Here is an 18742-nt window from a genome sequence, read left to right on the forward strand (position 1 = left end):
GTACACAAGCACTCCTTCTACATAGCTAAAAATCTCCCAATGGTCACACTCCAGTCTCCTCCACATACAATATAGAGTTAAACGCATTGTATTGTACATGATGACATCATGGGGTTACTCACAGCCTGGATTGCCAATGGGAGAAAAATGAGAGCATTCAAGCCTACTGGAGCAGGGGAAAGGTAAGTACTGTGGCCTCCTCAGCTCCCCCTAGACCTATCAAGCATTTAATTCTTGCACGGCAATGGGCTCCCACTGCAAAGGTAAACTTGGATAATTTAAAAAAACCTTTCATCCATTGCAAAAAATCCAATTAACTTTTGATAATACTGTGCTATGCTGAACAATGTCACAGCATCAGACATTATTACTAAGTGCCTAGTACCATAAGGCAGCAGTGGCTAAATGGTTGACACTTCTGCCTGACAGCACTAGGGTCACTGGTTTGAATCCCAGCCACAGCACCACCTGCCTGGAACTTGCATGTTCTCCCTATGCCTGCATGGATTTCCTCCCACACTCCAAAAACATGCTGGTAGGTTCATTGGATCTTGTCTAAATTGTCCCTAGTATGTGTATGTATGAATATAAGTTAGGGACTTTAGATTGTACGCTCCTTGAGGGTTAGGGACTGATGTGAATGTACAATATATATATGTAAAGTGCTGCGTAAATTGATGTCGCTATATAAGTACCTGTAATAATAGCGAGACACTTCTTGAACCAGCCTCTTCTAATGCATGGGGACAGAAGAAAAAGTAGATGACACTAAAAAAAAAAAAATACAGACAATGTATTATAGCTCTCATCCCCAGTATTGCATCTCATTATCAATTATCCAAATACAATTGTCTTCTCTCAACTGAAAGCTTGTTTAATGAGAACAAAAAACAAAGCAAGGATACTTAACACACAGTACATTTAAACATATCCTACTTTAACTTTAAAAGCTGTTGTTGTCAGAAACATATCAGGGTCCACATCTGCTGCTGAATCAGGAAATGGACCAGGGGCACAAATAAAATGTCTTCTCAAGTATTGATTTCTGCTCTCTATTTCATGTCAGCTTCCGAGATTCCAGGCAGAGCAAGGCATGAAAGGGTAATGAGTTTCTGAACACACAGTGTAATGGTGTACACTGTATCAAAGCTTTCAGCAGTTGCCTGGATGCAGCTTCCCAGCAGTACTAAACAACTTAAATATAATTAGCTGGAAGCCCCATAGGCTACATTTCCCCACTGGAACACTTACACTAATCCATTTATCAGACTGACAGATGATGGAATCACTAGTAATAGGGGTCCCATTCCATTTGTATTTTTACAGTCAAAATGTCACGTCCCTGTTTGTACTATATTTAATAAATACATTTGCATTGTTAGAGGCTGCAAAGAAAGAAAAGCCTAAACTTGACTGTTAGGAGGATAAAGAGAACCCTGTGGAGATCTCTGACCATAGGTTAACAATTTGAAACTTTTTATTGATTATAAATCTCATACGAAAAAAGAAATACCAGAACAATAATGAACAAAATCTTATATATGTTAGGAAATAGTTGCAATTTGATAATACTTATCAAATGCTCGGCTGTGAAGATTAGATTATATACTGTAGCTGTTACTGTGTCAGTTTGATAACGTAGGTTTAGGGATTCAAAAACAAAGTATTCCAACTATTATCCATGGCTTTATTTGTATTTAAAGCCTAAGTTTAGGTAATTTTTCTTTGAAAAAAAAAAAAAAAAAAGCAGCACAAGGGCAGTGCTTTGACCCAAGAACAAGGTATTATAGCTGGGCATCGCACCCAAGACTAAGTGAAAATAGCTTCAGTGCAAAACTGGAACTTCTTTATTGAAAAGAAATAGAGATTTTCACACACTTCAGAAACAGGGGCAGTCCCCACATAAACAATAAAAACAAATATTATTTATTTATTTATTTCAGGTATATAGTGTCGTCAATTTACACAGCGCTTTACATATATATTGTACATTCATATCAGTCCCTAACCCTCAAGGGGTGTACAATCTAAGGTCCCTAACTTACATTCATACATACGCATACTAGGGACAATTTAGACAGGAGCCAATTCACCTACCAGCATGTCTTTGGAGTGTGGGAGGAAAGTGGAGTACCTAGAGGAAACCCATGCAGGCACAGGGAGAACATGCAAACTCCAGGCAGGTGGTACTGTGGCTGGGATTTGAACCAACGACCCTAATACTGCCATGCGGAAGTGCTAACCATTTAGCCACTGTGCTGCCCAATATTACACATTGGGATAAACATCCCACTCTGATTAGGTAAGAGCTTGATCATATTATCCTATATGGTAAACAGCACAGCCAACAGCTAACAGTGATCTAATTACAGTAAGCTAACCAACAGCCAAGCACCAAGACAAGTCAAGGAGCCCACCCCAAACAGCTCGTCAACTCCATCCCTGAATACACCAAGTACATTACACATGCTGTCTTTCAGGTGCTTTCACTTGTATAATCTGTCCATCAAGAGACAAAACTCATACAATACTCCAAAGGTCTGAAAAAGTAGAATTAATTTATCTTCATATATTTCTTGAAGGAGATTGTTGATAACTATTTCTGTCCCAAGTTGAACAGCTTCTCCAACTCAGGCTTCAGGAGAGTCCCATATTTCCTCTGACCATTACCTGTATTAGAATAATATTACATCTTTCCAACCACTCTAGAAGGGAAGCTGTATTGTCTTTATTCACAGAATGAATCCAAGCCTTGCTCTCAGCGTTCATCGCGTTGTTATCCATCATCAGAGAATGATCTGCTCTCTCCATGGGCCATAATCAGTGGGTAGAAGGCTAGTTCCCTCCAAAAGCCACTGTCCTGCTTGGGTCTGTCACAGACAGTTAATACATTTAATGAGAAGTGTCCCTTTTACTGGCCTGCTGTCCTTGTTGAAATGCAAAGTTCTTGGAACCTCCACATATCCCCACAGCCATAATCTTGCAGTGCTGCAGGGGTTAATATGAGCACTGAACCTATCACAAGCACTGGTCAAGAGTGCTGATTATGCCTGCTCTTTCCTCCCCTTCTCCATTCATAGAAGCGGTACTATAGCTTCTATCAATAAAAGCTTTATGGATTTGATTTACTAAAGGAAAATATACTGTTCACTTTGAAAGCAAAGTTGCACTCTGCAAGGGAATTTTCCCCAGAGCTTAGTGAATGTGGTTAATCTTCACTTTTCACAGAATACAGAATCATGTGCAGGAAAAAAACTGCATTTTTGCTTGGATGTGTTTGGACATCATTCACAAAGCTCTGGGAAAAATTCCCTTGCAGAGTGCAACTGCTATGTGAGTGCACTGCAAGTAAACAGTCAGTATGCCTTTATTAAATCAACCCCTATGAATGGAGGATGGGACGATGAATGAATTTTCTATTACAGGGTGACAACTCAGCAGCAAAAGCACATAGCAGGATTGCATTATGTGAATCAGGTAGTCTTAGAGAGACATGTTGTTTTACATGGACTTAAGCTGGCCAAAATTCGGCCGGTTCAGCAAGGGACTGCTCAAATTTCAATCCATCTATGGCCATTCTCATTCGAGAGGAGTTGACCTGATGATCAACTCCTCTCAAATAGGCATGTTGGAAAATTTGTGTTTGATCAGTGCATGCAGCCAATCAGCTGCAGTGCTGATCAGTGTATTCTGACAGCAGAGGAGTCCCTGCTGTTAGAATACAATAACACATTGGGAAGAATTCCTCCATCCACCTTGAATGTGTGGATGAGGGGATCTGTTCAGCTAGCTGGCTGATAAAAGAAAATTAATCATCTATGGCTAACTTTAAAGTAAGTGACAAATAAAATGCTTTAGGATTAAGAACTTTAGGATTGGAACTTTAGGATTAAGAATTAAAATTGGCGGACAGGCAGGATTTTTAATGCAGAAGAGACATGATTTGCCCCTTCTGCATTAAATCTTCTTACCTGCCAGTATGCTGTTTTACAGTGAGTCACACATGCACTGCACAGTGTACAAATTCGACAATGCCGAATGACATTATCCCCACCCAAAGATGTTAGCAGCCGGGTGGGGCGCTCAGGGACACAGCATTGCTGGAGCTGAGGTGACTATTGTTCCACTTTAAGCAGTTACAGCAGCAGTTTTTTTTTGGAAAAAATGGGTTTAAATTACAATAGTTAGAGTTAACATTGCTGGACCTGTAAAATTATTTTATTATATTTATTATTTTATAATAATATTTTATTATTTTAAAATGCAGTATTTGGTGTGTGTGTGTGTGTTGGGGGGGGGGGGGGGGGGGTTGAAGCATTCTTCATTTAAAATAAAGTGTATTCAAAACTGCACTGCAGAGCTTGTTCTTTACTGTGTGCTAATAGATGGGTAAGTGGTCCAGTGAACATGTTTGCTCATTCATTGAACTCAGGGTTGAACAAGTTACTGGCTTTATGGACAGGTAAGCTAAATATACACTCTCTGCATCATACCTCATCCATGGTTTTTTGCTCATTCTATTGGGGGGTATTTTGTCTTTTATTGTATCTTGTACTTGATTTAAAGTCAGTAAACACTTTTTAGCCACACATAACCTTTTTTTTTTGCTGCCAAGCTTCCCTTTAAACATGCTTTGGGGCTTTGTACTTTTGGGACTTTCTCTTAGTTTGGGGGTACATTTTTCTTTTGCTGCAAAGCTTCCATTAAAAGAGTGAAATTCCTTTAAAGGGTGGCATTTTGGGGTTTTCATTTCTTGTATGAGTTTTTTGTTTTACTAATTTCAACAGTGTTGATATGGCCTTTTTGAGTCTGGGATGCCCAGTGTTAACATTGGTTCTTGGAGCTGCCTTTTCTTCAGAGCATGCCACTGATTGTTTGAAAGGAAAAACTAATTACAGTGTGCACCTAAACCACCTGACAATATATCACTTACAATATCGCTGATAATATATTCACCAAACACTTCTATCCCCATGGATAAAATAAAAATTAGACATATACCAGCTGGTAAATTTAACATTGCTGTATTATTTGCAGTTTCCCAATTCTAGCCTGTGCCATTTGTCTCTGGTAAATTTGAGTCTAGCCTCGTTATTTAAAAATGTCCTGCTGTTAGCCAATTTTCCACAGCTTTATCATTTGTGGTTGCTTAAATCCTAAAGAAAACTTAATAGAAATTGGCCAGCAGCAGGACAGTTTTGCTTCAGCAAAGAAGAAGACAACAAGAGGGTGCATCTAAGTGTGGCACATTAGAAAATTTGTTAATAAAAAAAATATCAATTCACATGTAATAGAATAAAAAACAGTGCATATCATGTAAACTCAGAGGCTTAAGAAAGAGGCATTACCACCTCAGAATGCAAAGCCATGCCCCTTACACAACCCTGGAGTCTGATGTCATCACATGTTGACATCACACGAAGCTCCCACACTATCAGATTGCTGACAGTTCGGCTCCTGCGCCTGTGTTCCAACTTAACCAGTGGCTCTGTGTCCCATTGCTTGGATGTATCTCCGCACTGGATGATGGCTCAGAGTTTACAAGATGTGCACTGTTTTTATTCTTCTACATGTGAGTAGATATTTTTGTTTTGATTAATAAATGTACAGTACTAATGTACTGCACTTAGATGCGCCATCTTTTGTTCTTCTACTTATGTTAAAGATATCCCTTTTATCTGCTAAGGAGCTGCACTAAGGACTTTGTAGCCTGCTAACTATTGCACTATACCTCTCATGGACATACAGCATGTACTACATAGCTTGGTTGTTGCCACTCCTGAGGTCTCCGAATACTATTTACTATTGTATCAACAAAGACAAGAGCAGTCGCATCCAACAGCTGGCTGGTCAAAATGGGTCTTTTACCATTTCATAAAAGAGTGCCAGGTTGAGGTGCTGCCGTATTTAAGGCAAACTAATTGCCAAAGAAAAAAATTCAATTTTACAGCAAAATATGGGCTACCGTAAGTTTTTTAAGTAGTGCTGGACCCTTGTGTTATATCGCTTTATACCTGAAATAGGCAGCTCTAATATATAAACAATTGTTTCAACTATAATAAGCTTTTACATAGTGAAAATTTTCATAAAAATATGTTGGCATGAAAAGAGGAACAAAAATGAACAGTTTTTAATTTTCACACACTATTGATGTCAAAAATATGCCCCTCCTTAGAATTTCAAAAGGACTATAAAAAAGGGCGTGTCAGAATAATTTATGAGCCTAATACTATACATAAAGAATTCCAACAAAGCAAAGGCTATATTACCTGCATAAGAGGATCTGTGAAAAAGGCCAGGATCTTTTAGTAAAATAGTAATGGCAAATATAGAATGGGAATTATGGAAATAGGGTTAAAATGGCGTTTCCCTTTAGGGAAAGATTATATGCGTGTACATTAGAATTGAAATCTATATATTGCTTTGATGTTACTACTATAAATGAACAGTGCAGAACAAAACATAAGCAGTTATTTGCAGAGAAATGCATTTTATTTTATGGATGTGTTAGCTGCATGTAATATAAATAACCCTAATGGCTGTAAAGAGGTAAATAGAGCATGAGTCATAGTCAACAGCCTATGAATTGATAAAAAAAGGTTAATCATTTGTTTTTTTTACACAGGTTTTCTAAATTGTTTTTTCATTGATGAAAGATGACATTGTACATCTAACAGATTATGGATCCACAGCTACAACAGAAATGAACTGGATAAACATACGTATTGGTTGGCCAGTAGGTATAATTTGCATTTCGAAAACAAAAGTTTGCAGCATTTGCAGTGGAAATAAAAGCTATATCATTTGATATACTATTGTCTATAGGAATTTGGCCTATTAGTAAAATATGGTTATAACAGGGAAAATACAACATTTTAACTTATAATGTTAAATATTTTTATTATTACAGGTACTTATATAGTGCCATCAATTTAACAAACACTTTACATATATATTGTACATTCATATCAACCACTGCCCTAATGGAACTTACAATCTAAGGTACTTAACTCACATTCATACATACACATACTAGGGCCAATTTAGACATGAGCTATTAACCCTACCAGCGTGTTATTGGAGTGAGGAAACAGGAGAACCTGGAGGAAACCCACAAAGGCACAGGAGGAACATACCAACTCCATGCAGTCAATGCCCTGGTTGGGATTCAAACTGATGATCCTAGTACTACCAGGAGTAAATAGGTAGGGAATCTGTCAGAAACTTTTCATTGGCAATTATAAACAACATTGTATTGTATTTTCTCCGAGTTACAGTAAAGGGAAGTTGCACAAAGTTCATTCTAAGACAATGCTAAAGTGGATAACAAACTTTTGTCATACCTCTGTGTAATTCATTGTCCTTTATAGACTAAAAAATCCTGTGTAGCCTTCCACCCCTTTTGGTGGTAAAACAGTTTACCATAGCCTGCTGCCAGAATAACAGGAGATGATTACTGTGTTAATGTGAGGTCATTGATTGGTAGGTAAAAATATTCAATAATTAGGGAAACATAAATTTTGGCCAACTTCCTGAGGATGTTTTTACCTTTTCTGCATAATCCCTTTGGCCAAACACAAGTGACATGACGTGACACTCATTCATAATTCACATTTAGTTGGCTATATTCATGTAGGTTCACAATGTAGGCCTTCTTCACGTATTCTGTGAACACTTCCGGTGTTATCTGGAGGAGAGTACATAGCCCTCCTGGTCTTTATCTAGGACTACAGAGTGATTATCCTTTATGTTGTGGAAATGGGAGAGCAGGTGGGTCTGAGCAGTCTGGCAAGAGACAACTGGGCAATGCAATGGTACACTCAGTCCACAAAAAAGCTGTGAGTTGCCCAGCAGGGCTTAGGAATTGAGTATATTTCTGGCAGATCAATAGGTTCTTTAAATGAATAAAACATAGTGAATTGTGAATGTATTTTAGAGCTGTACTGCATTTTTAAATTTTACCCTGATTTACACTTTATCATTCTCAATTTGACATATACTTTAATTTATTTAACTATTATGGCAGCAGCAGTCCCAAAATTAAAACAAACTCCTGGCCACTATAGCAGCTGGGAGTTTGTTTAAATTTTTATTCTTGGCTGATGGCTTTCATATAGAAATAATTTGCTTCTATAGATATGTAATTGAGCAGCAAACCTCCAATATGTGTCTCGGACCTCCACATACATGCACATATGAATGCCAACCTACATGTACGAAAGAGATGATTGTGATACACATGGAAGTCATTGCATACACCAGCATGAGAACAATATTTCTAGGGCCATCATTAAAGTGATTGTAAACCTCAGACATAAAATTTGAACAAAGCATATCCCTCTATAGTGTATACTTGTCTCTATCCAGAACACCGAGTGTAAGTTCTATCTGCTGCTTCATTCCTCTGCTATCAGCATGAATCACTTCTGATATGTTTTCCTGACACCAAGAGAAAAAATGTGATTGGGAGGGTCTTCCATATGATTGACAGCCTCAGCTTTGTTCCTGTGCGTTGGGTGAAGGGGAGTTTGTCTCTTCCCTCCAATCAGCTGTCAGATCACTTCTCACTGAGGTCTGCATGTATAATTTCAGCTCTCCGCCCCCTTTTTCTGACAGCTTAGGCAAGCTTTTATAAAGTCTGGATTTGGAACAGACGTAGAGCAGAGAAGACTGCATATAAACATGTACAACGTATGTAGGAGGATTTGTTTCATCTCTTTGTGTCAACTGAGGCCAGTCACTTCACTGGATATATGTAAGCATTCACATCTACTTTAATAACTAACACTAAACTGGTGACCTGTAAAGCCTTTAAAAGCATGGACCTTGGCCAATTTTATGTAACATAGATTTTTGCTGTTTCACAGGTGCGCACAATTTTAAAACTTGACTTATTTGGTATCGATTTGCTTGAAAATGCAACCTCATATTTTATATTTCACAAAAAATAGGGATTGTGTTTTGTGTGCATTAAAGCTAATTTGAGTGCATTTTTACTAAAAATATAGATTTGATGAATAGTAGTGCAAGTATCATGTTACATAAAGAGACTACCACCCATTTTGTTCTACAGGCTCTCTGCTTTCAGATATATATATATATATATATATATATATATATATATATAGTTTTGATTTTAAGTAATGTTTCATGTAAAAAAAAAATAATTTTGGTATGAGTGAGCAATACGAAAACAAGAAGGCTCTGGGAGTGAGAGGGTTAATCAGACCACTGTGTGTTGTTCTGGCCTTTGTATTGCCTATATTATGGCCTACTCTTCCTTGTTTGCCATCAAAATGATGTCTAAAAGGGACACTGTTGTAGATTTTGAACAAGCTCACATTTTTAGTTCTTGTAAAGTTTATCTATCAAGTAATTTTAATGTAATTTTAAGACTTGTGCTTGTTTATCCATTTTTAGAGTTTGCATTTATTCCTTGTGGCTATTAGTATGTCAGTCAATTTAATCAGCATCCTGGCAAAATGACTGCAGGGCTAAAGTACAGGATAAGCCACCCAGAGTCTAAATGCTTGACTTTTTTGGAGTTCCACTAGGAATGCTGCAGGGTATAAACATTGCCATGGCAGCCATGGCAGTGAAAACTGATAATTATTAATGTTTGTAATTATATTTTACATTTTGATCAGGAAAGTGAGCGGGCTAGGCAACTGTATTCTTAGCTACAGCACCACTCAAGGCTGATCACAATCCTATGCATATCGAAAAAAAGAGATACTGTAGTTTGCAGTTTGAACATATAAGCATACGAAGCAAAAAGAAAAAAGTAAAGGCTACCATCAACAAATACTGATACATGTGTTATGTAAACTTAGACGTTTAATTCCAGGAATATGGCTGTGAATATTGGACAATTTCCATTCTTCTTTTAAAAGCCAGATTTGGCTTTGTCACTTTCTAGTACCAAAGCATCCCTTTTGGCAATTGAAGACACCAATCACATTAAAAGATCAATAGGAATGGGTGACCAAGATGAGAGTGAGGACAAGTAAAACATTTTTCTATGTTAAGTGTAATTTATAACTAGAGCTTCCTAAATATCTGATCATTTCAACATGTGGATTTCACTAAAAGTATCCAGTGCTCACATCTTTTATTCATATTTTGAATTGCACAGATTAATGACAAGTATACTTTAAAGAGACATTGCCACTTTGTCCATGAAGGGGCACTGACACCGTGGTTTTCAGCACCACGTGTGATAGAGAAAGAAGCACAAGGAAATGAAGGCAAGGTGAGGGTAATGAGGTTGCAGGGCCCCCTTTGCAGAGATGCTGTCACTTTCCCTGCATGAACAAGGCGGAATAGTCCCTTTAATGTGGCTCCTTAAAACATTCAGTATTCATTTTTCTTAAAATAATTTTGCATATTTCTACAGATTTTTAAACCTTGGAGAAGAACCTAGCATCACTGGCAGAGAAGGCTACCAGAAAAGTATATAAGGGCAGGGGTTTTCTTCTAGTTAACAAAAACACAGTGGGTGTTAGGGTTTTAAGGCATTTTAAGAATTCTACAACTGCAAGTAACATTCAATATAGGATGCCTCATATATGACCGCTGTCATCAAGGAAAGACATTTAGGGGCCCATGTCTTAACCAACACCGTGCACATATCATCCAAAATAAAGAATGATTTTTTAAAGCAGGTGTTCTATATTTACTTAACTCATTCCCTGAAAAACGGTTACCCAGGCTAAGAAAAATGTCATTTTTGTGGAGGTAAACTCTGCAATGACTTATAAAAGGCCTTTTGATTTTACTCATGAAGATTTATAGCTGTGGATACAGTAATAAAATAGAGATGAGACATGTATACCATGCTGCTTTTCATCTGATAAATGATTCAAGATGTTTTGTCTGAATATTCCCCTGCATCATCACATAAGCCTAATGTGGTTATTCAGGGGTCTTAAGTGAAAATGTATATGCCTATTTCAGAGGTGTGGAAAGTTCCATGGCTAGGCTTTTTAGATAAACTTTGCAGTTTAAACCTAGATTGTCACATTTAGCTAAGCATCCTAGACATTAACTTAGGGGGTCCATCTAAAAAGGCAGCTATACCATGGAAAGATGAATCTAGGGAGACAGTTGAAGATTTTATTTAAAAGAATAATATCAAAATGGATTTGGGTGATGGTAAACATGGTGGGGGAAGTAGTGCTAGAGGAAGAAGCAATTTATTTATTATAGGCATTTATAAAGTGCTGTAAATGTACAGTATGCAGTGCTTTGTATACTGTACATTTACATCAGTCCTTGCCCTCAAGGAGATTACAGTTAGAGATGAGCGAATTATTCAAAAATTCGATTCGGCTGATTCGCCGAATTTGCGGGAGAAATTTGATTCGATGCAAATTTATTCGCCGCAAATTTAACTTATTAAAAGGGTTTCTAGGCTTCAGAGAGCCTTTATATTAGTGCAGAACACTGTACCTTTAATTTAAATGCCCTTGGAGTCTGCTGGGGAAGAGAAATAATACTGTCAGTCAGTATGACATGCAGATGAGTGCCGTCGATCTTAGAATCACAGCACACTTCACTCATTTGGGCAGTCACGGGGCACGACGAAGAAGAAGAAGAAGAAGAAGAATGAAAAGAAGAATGAAAAGAAGAAGAATGAAAAGAAGAAGAAGAAGAATGAAAAGAAGAATGAAAAGAAGAAGAAGAAGAAGAATGAAAAGAAGAAGAAGAAGAATGAAAAGAAGAATGAGAAGAAGAATGAAAAGAAGAATGAAAAGAAGAATGAAAAGAAGAATGAGAAGAATGAAAAGAAGAATGAAAAGAAGAAGAAGAAGAATGAAAAGAAGAATGAGAAGAAGAATGAAAAGAAGAATGAAAAGAAGAATGAGAAGAATGAAAAGAAGAATGAAAAGAAGAAGAAGAGGAATGAAAAGAAGAAGAATGAAAAGAAGAATGAAAAGAAGAAGAAGAAGAATGAAAAGAAGAAGAAGAATGAAAAGAAGAAGAAGAAGAATGAAAAGAAGAAGAAGAAGAAGAAGAAGAAGAAGAAGAATGAAAAGAAGAAGAATGAAAAGAAGAAGAAGAATGAAAAGAAGAAGAAGAAGAATGTAAAGAAGAAGAAGAAGAATGAAAAGAAGAATGAGAAGAAGAATGAAAAGAAGAATGAAAAGAAGAATGAGAAGACTGAAAAGAAGAATGAAAAGAAGAAGAAGAAGAATGAAAAGAAGAAGAATGAAAAGAAGAAGAAGAAGAATGAAAAGAAGAATGAAAAGAAGAAGAAGAAGAATGAAAAGAAGAAGAATGAAAAGAAGAATGAAAAGAAGAAGAAGAAGAAGAATGAAAAGAAGAAGAAGAAGAATGAAAAGAAGAATGAAAAGAAGAAGAATGAAAAGAAGAAGAATGAAAAGAAGAAGAAGAAGAATGAAAAGAAGAATGAAAAGAAGAAGAAGAATGAAAAGAAGAAGAAGAAGAATGAAAAGAAGAATGAGAAGAAGAATGAAAAGAAGAATGAAAAGAAGAATGAGAAGAATGAAAAGAAGAAGAAGAAGAATGAAAAGAAGAAGAAGAAGGATGAAAAGAAGAATGAAAAGAAGAAGAAGAAGAATGAAAAGAAGAAGAAGAATGAAAAGAAGAATGAAAAGAAGAAGAAGAAGAATGAAAAGAAGAATGAAAAGAAGAAGAAGAAGAATGAAAAGAAGAATGAAAAGAAGAAGAAGAATGAAAAGAAGAATGAAAAGAAGAAGAAGAAGAATGAAAAGAAGAAGAAGAAGAATGAAAAGAAGAATGAAAAGAAGAAGAAGAAGAATGAAAAGAAGAAGAAGAAGAATGAAAAGAAGAAGAAGAAGAATGAAAAGAAGAATGAAAAGAAGAAGAAGAATGAAAAGAAGAAGAAGAAGAATGAAAAGAAGAATGAAAAGAAGAAGAAGAATGAAAAGAAGAAGAATTCCAGTACAGCAAAAAGTGTATCTGCAGAGAGCTCCGCTATTTCTGACAGTTCTCTGACAGTTCCTTCACATTTACAGCGGTTGAAACATTGTATCTATTTATTTCCGAATAAAAACATCTGTATCCTAAATGGAAACAAATAGATACAATGTTTCAACCTCTGTAAATGAACTGTCAGAACTGTCAGAGAACTGTCAGAAATAGCGGAGCTCTCTGCAGTGACACTTTTGCCGGCTGATCGGGAAAAATTCGATTCGTGCATCCGAAGTTTGCTAAAATTCGGATTCGATGCGAATCAAATTTTTCCTAATATTCGAAACGAATTCCACTTCGCCAAGTTCGATTCGCTCATCTCTAATTACAGTCTAATGTCCCTATCTCACATGTATACGCAAATGCATACACATAGTACCAGTAATTTAGACAAGATTCAATTAACCTACCAGCATGCATTTTGAAGTGTGGGAGGAAATATTTCAAGTGTCAAGGACCAACTTGATCAGTACAGGATGCTTCAATATTATACAGTACATAGGTGTAGGAATGCACGGGCTTTTCATAAAAAATGGGGGATTTCCATCACATCATGTAAACAGAACAAATATATAGAGTTATATACCGTATTGTTTGCGCCATAAGATGCACTTTTTCCCCCCCAAAAATGGGGGAAAATGTCTGTGCGTCTTATGGAGCGGCAGGCCCAGTATTCCCGCTGCCACCATGTCAGAATACCAGGCCACTTGGCTTTTCTCTGCAACAGAACCTTACCTGTTCCTCGGTCCAGCGCTGTCCTCACAGTCTTCTCTCGCTGGCGCCGGCATCTTTACTGTGAGCACCCAGCTGTGACTGCTTGCAGATTTACAGCCACTGCGCTGCGCTTTGTGAATGGTTCTTCAGTCTTCTGGGACCTGTCACGTGTCCCAGAAGACAGGGAGGGGGGACAACTCCATAGAAGTGGGAGCGGGTACCTGTCAAATTTGGGTACCCGCTCCCCCCCTTCCCAAAGGTCCACAGTCTCTGGTCATCTGTAGTATTTCCGCAGTATCTTGTACTGTGTCTGCAGTCTCTGGTCATCTCCTGTACTGTGTCTGCAGTCTCTGGTCATCTCCTGTACTGTGTCTGCAGTCTCTGGTTATCCCCTGTACTGTGTCCGCAGTCTCTGGTCATTTCCTGTACTGTATCCGCAGTCTCTGGTCATCTCTTGTACTGTGTCTGCAGTCTCTGGTCATCTCCTGTACTGTGTCTGCAGTCTCTGGTCATCTCCTGTACTATGTCCGCAGTCTCTGGTCATCTCCTGTACTATGTCTGCAGTCTCCGGTTATCCCCTGTACCATATCTGCAGTCTCTGGTCATCTCTTGTACTATGTCTGCAGTCTCTGGTCATCTCCTGTACTGTGTCTGCAGTCTCTGGTCATCTCCTGTACTATGTCCACAGTCTCTGGTCATCTCCTGTACTATGTCTGCAGTCTCTGGTCATCTCCTGTACTATGTTCACAGTCTCTGGTCATCTCCTTTACTATGTCCTCAGTCTCTGGCCATCTCCTGTACTATGTCTGCAGTCCATTGGTTGAGAATATGTTTTTTCTTGTTTTCCTCCTCTAAAACCTAGGTGCGTCTTATGGTCAGGTGCGTCTTATGGAGCAAAAAATATGGTATCTTTCATTCATATGCTTTAAATCTCCTTAAAAATGGAAAAAACAATTGCTGTAACTGCACAAGCTTCCCTGTGTGTGTGATAGTTTGTCCCAATCTCTGTCACTGTTGCCTAACAGCTCGGTTTGCATTAAGGAAGAACAGGGAGCCTTTGGCCTTGGGGGTAAGCACAGCCAACTAGCCATTTCCTGGTAGAAACAGATATCTATGGGTAAAGAATGTGTGCTATGGTGCCACATCAGTGTAATAGGTGGTTGTTCCTAAGGGCCATACTTTTCCACATCTTCCAGCATCAGCTTCTATGGTAGCTTTTAGCATTCAAGCATGAGTTGCAAAAGAAGTGGTGCTGAAAGACTTCACTATGCCAGGTGCTATGATCAGAGGTCTAAATAAAGAACAGGTAGTTATATAGTGTATATTTGTTACTGACTGCAGGCCCACTCTGATTAAAAGAGAAGTATGGCCATCACTTGTTTGGTCATACTTTTCTTGTGGATCACAGAAGTGCTAAAGCCCACTGTCAAAATGTATATGGAATGATGCATTTTGGTTACTATGTATTGTTTTTAGAAGCTATTCATGTGCTAATGAACTTTTTTGATGGGTTCTTGGAGCTCATGCAACAACACTTGATGTTGGCAGGAAGTAGGGGAAGGGAACAAAGGACATGAACACAACATGTGCTGAACACAAAGGAGTAGTTCTGAAGGACTCTGAGATGCCAAGAGTAGTCTGGAAGAGATCCTTGATAAAAGGCAAAAGACTCCATCACCAGGAAGAACCAAGTTAAGTAACTGTTTATTGTATCCCTGTCACATACATTGTCCATGCTCATTCGCTAGGAAGGTAAGGTAGTGTGTTCACGCATCTTGTATGTACAGTATGTCTGTAATACTTTGTATGTCTAAAATTTATTTTCCTACAATTTTATCTGCAGCATTTGTTTGTTAAATCACTTTAATACACTACAGAGGTATTTTGTGCTTCCTTGTTTGTACTTCAAAGTGATCTTAAAAGGCAAAGGGAAGCGCAGAGCTGCTCCAGTCTCTGGATGTATCCTAACCATAGCTTACTAAGCCTCTAAGCACACTGCTGAGAGTCTGAGCCAGCCACCCCTACCTCCTCCACAGCCCAGCCCTCCAGTGAGTACTGGAGAGGCAGAGTAGAAATCAGTGACTGACATTCAATGCTCTCTGCTCAGTGAAAACTGAGAACTGAGTGATCGGCTGTCATGCAATTGCTCAGTTCTCAGGCTTAGATCTGGCGCGGGACAGCTACAGCATCAGATTGATGCTGCAGCCATATAAGTGAGTTTTTATGTTTATTTTTTCCTGCACTTTAAGGGCTAAATGGTGAAGTATCAACACTCAGGGTCCCAAGGCCAACATATGTTATTAGTATTATCCCAGATGGCGAAACTCCCTGTCCTCTAGCCATACCACCCTTGGTTGATGTGAAAGTGCATATAAAATTATAAAAAAGCACATGCTACAAAAAATGAGATGTTTGTATGCTGTCATTGGATGCATGTAGTTTGCCACCTCTCTCTATCTACTAACACAGTCCTATAGTTTAGAATCTGGACCTGTAGTATTTATTTTTTCAAAGTTATTTTTTTCATATAATAATCAAGCAATCCTTCAAGCACGCAAACAGGTTCACTTTAGAAAATTAAAACATAAGTGAATTATATCACTTATTCCTTTTTTAGATTACATTTTTGTTCTACAGCACTTTGGAGGTTGAAGCGTTTCACTGCTATGCACTGTAGAAAATGTTTGTTACTAAGCAACCAAATACTAAATCTGAGAACTGCTGAGAACCTCTATGCTTACAGTTCCATGAAGGTTTAATCTGTTGCCAAAATTATTACCTATTTTATATTTAAAAGACTGATGTTCGTGCTATTATTTTACTTGAATATCTTACACAGTAGCTTAGTCTACAATGTAATACACCACAGCTGTATTGAAATACTAAATTAGTTTCACTGTTTTAACAATAAATATGCAATTGCATTAGCATAATATTTTTTTTCACTTCTGAAGCCATTTTTAGCATGTGGCATATAAAAATAATTTGACTCTTTCAAAATGGAACAAACAGTGGAAAAATAGCTTTGCATCTCATTTCAGCTACAGCTGAAATTTCATTTTTCTTATTATTTCTTATTTTACAATGAAATAACAACACTCCTTTCTTTCTTTTTATTATAAACGGATGTGATAATTTACAGACAACATTATAGTCTGTGTTCATCATCAAAAAAATGTTTTAACAAAACAAGAAAAGGTGTGAATAATAAAATGATGACTTCTGGGAAACATTTCTTCTGCCCACCCAGTTCTTAAATCTTTCAGTTTTCCCCATTCATTAGAGTAGATTTACGCTAAAGTAAGCCAATTTAGTGCTCAAATGCATTTACCAGAGGTCATTATTGCTGAGACTGGGTCACTTCTCTTGGGAGTGAGCTGAGTGGGTGCTGGAAAACAGCCTCATTAGTATCTCATATGGAATGGGAAAAATACACAATTAGGATCAATTTACAAAGCAAACACACCAAGGATCCTTATTTTTAAAAAGTTAAGTTAGTTAGTTTTAGCTGAGTCCAATGAAATCTGAAAATTGCAGTCGCATGGCTAACATAAAGATCCTTATTTATTTGATAAAGTAGATCTTAATGGTAACTGGATGACATTTACACTAATGTGACACTTGTGATCCTTTCTCAAGCAAAAGGTCTCCAGTGATAGGATTGCTAGAAAATGCCTGCATTCCAGGCTTTCTATGTGTTGTTACCTTGCTGGATTTGGCAGCGAGGTGCCAATCTCTTGCTGCGAAAAAAGTTTCAAAATGTATGTTGTCGGTGAGAAAGTGATGTCTTGCTCATTCAATTGATGGGAGAGTGGCATACGCAAAAATACGAGTGTGATTCACTGCCCACATGTATCCTCCAAAGCGATTCTGCCTTTGGTGAGTTCTCAACAGTGATATTAACCACAGTTTGCTTAAGCAATACCTGTGTATGATTTTACAGTTTGTCTGAGGAGAGGGTGCTTAGAAAGTCCAGAGTTAAAGCAGTAATGCCACTTTCCAAAGGTATGTATGAAAAAACAAGGGCGGGGTGTGTGTTATGGGCTCCAGGAAACCTAGTGAGGTGGTGGTGGTAGATGGAAGATTTTTGTCGCACACAATGTGGGTTGGGATGGGGGTAATGGACTTTAGGGAAACCTCGTGAGGTGGTGGGTGATGGATGGGAGATAGTTGTTGCCCACAATGTAGGTTTGGAGGAAGGTCATGGGCTCCAGGTAAGGCTGGTGAGGGAAATAGTCAGTCTATCTTTGAGAGGCTGATAGTAACAATCCACTACTGGACTTTAAGTTTGGGCTGTGAAAGGGAGCAGGACTTCTTTGCATTACTAAAATATACAGTATTAATGTCAAAGGGACTTTCTTGGTGCAGACATTAATCACACATTTCTCCATATAAAAACATAATTTTTTATTGATAAACTATAAATTCTTTGCAATTAAAAAAACAACATATGGGTAATTTGCAATTGAGGCAGTTCTGCTTAAGCTTCCAAACGTATGGCACGTGTTAGGATGCCATTCAGCCTGAATGGCACCCGATATGCGGTATGATTTTGCTGTGATTGTTGAGCGACAAAATGTGCGAGAATTATGGCAAAATGCGTGTGCAAAATCGATCCTAGCTCAGGGCCAAAATTTGGTCTCTGAGCTTCTCTGGAGCAACAATTGGCATATGGGATCCTATTCAAGTGAAAAGGTTGCCTATGCACGATACACATTTCTGTGTATGAATCATGCTATTTGAATTGCTAGCGAGAACCCGCATTCCTGTTAAGTAATATGTGAACAGGGCCTGAGTGTCTTTTACATTTACTTTTAATAATTTGTACATTAGTATAAAGTCCCTTCAAGTTGTTCCTACATGGATACAATTTTCATGTAGCACAATATAAGCGTGGTAACTCTATTTTTATCTGTTTTCAGTCAACTTCTTCAAAAACATAATTGTGTTAAAACAATATGTATGGGTAGCATAACATAAGGGGCAGGGGCACATTCTAGGTTGGGATCCAACCAGATGCAGCAATGGCTCAAATCTGTCAGCAATGTTTCTATATGCTTTCACTTGCTCA

General features: G+C 37.9%; 1 long non-coding RNA gene across 1 annotated transcript in view; it reads right to left on the reverse strand.

Moving 5' to 3' along the window:
* Nucleotides 1-695: 695 nt before the first annotated feature.
* Nucleotides 696-18742, reverse strand: part of LOC149451901 (uncharacterized) — a 252985-nt gene continuing 234938 nt past the window's right edge. Inside the window, exon 4 of the long non-coding RNA XR_016314970.1 lies at nt 696-768. This is a non-coding gene — a long non-coding RNA (uncharacterized LOC149451901). The remainder of the gene's footprint in view (nt 769-18742) is intronic.

The sequence above is a fragment of the Staurois parvus genome, unplaced genomic scaffold, assembly GCF_062004578.1.
Source record: "Staurois parvus isolate SC_StPar_1 unplaced genomic scaffold, SC_StPar_1.0 ptg000510l, whole genome shotgun sequence".
Taxonomy (NCBI): Eukaryota; Metazoa; Chordata; class Amphibia; order Anura; family Ranidae; genus Staurois; species Staurois parvus.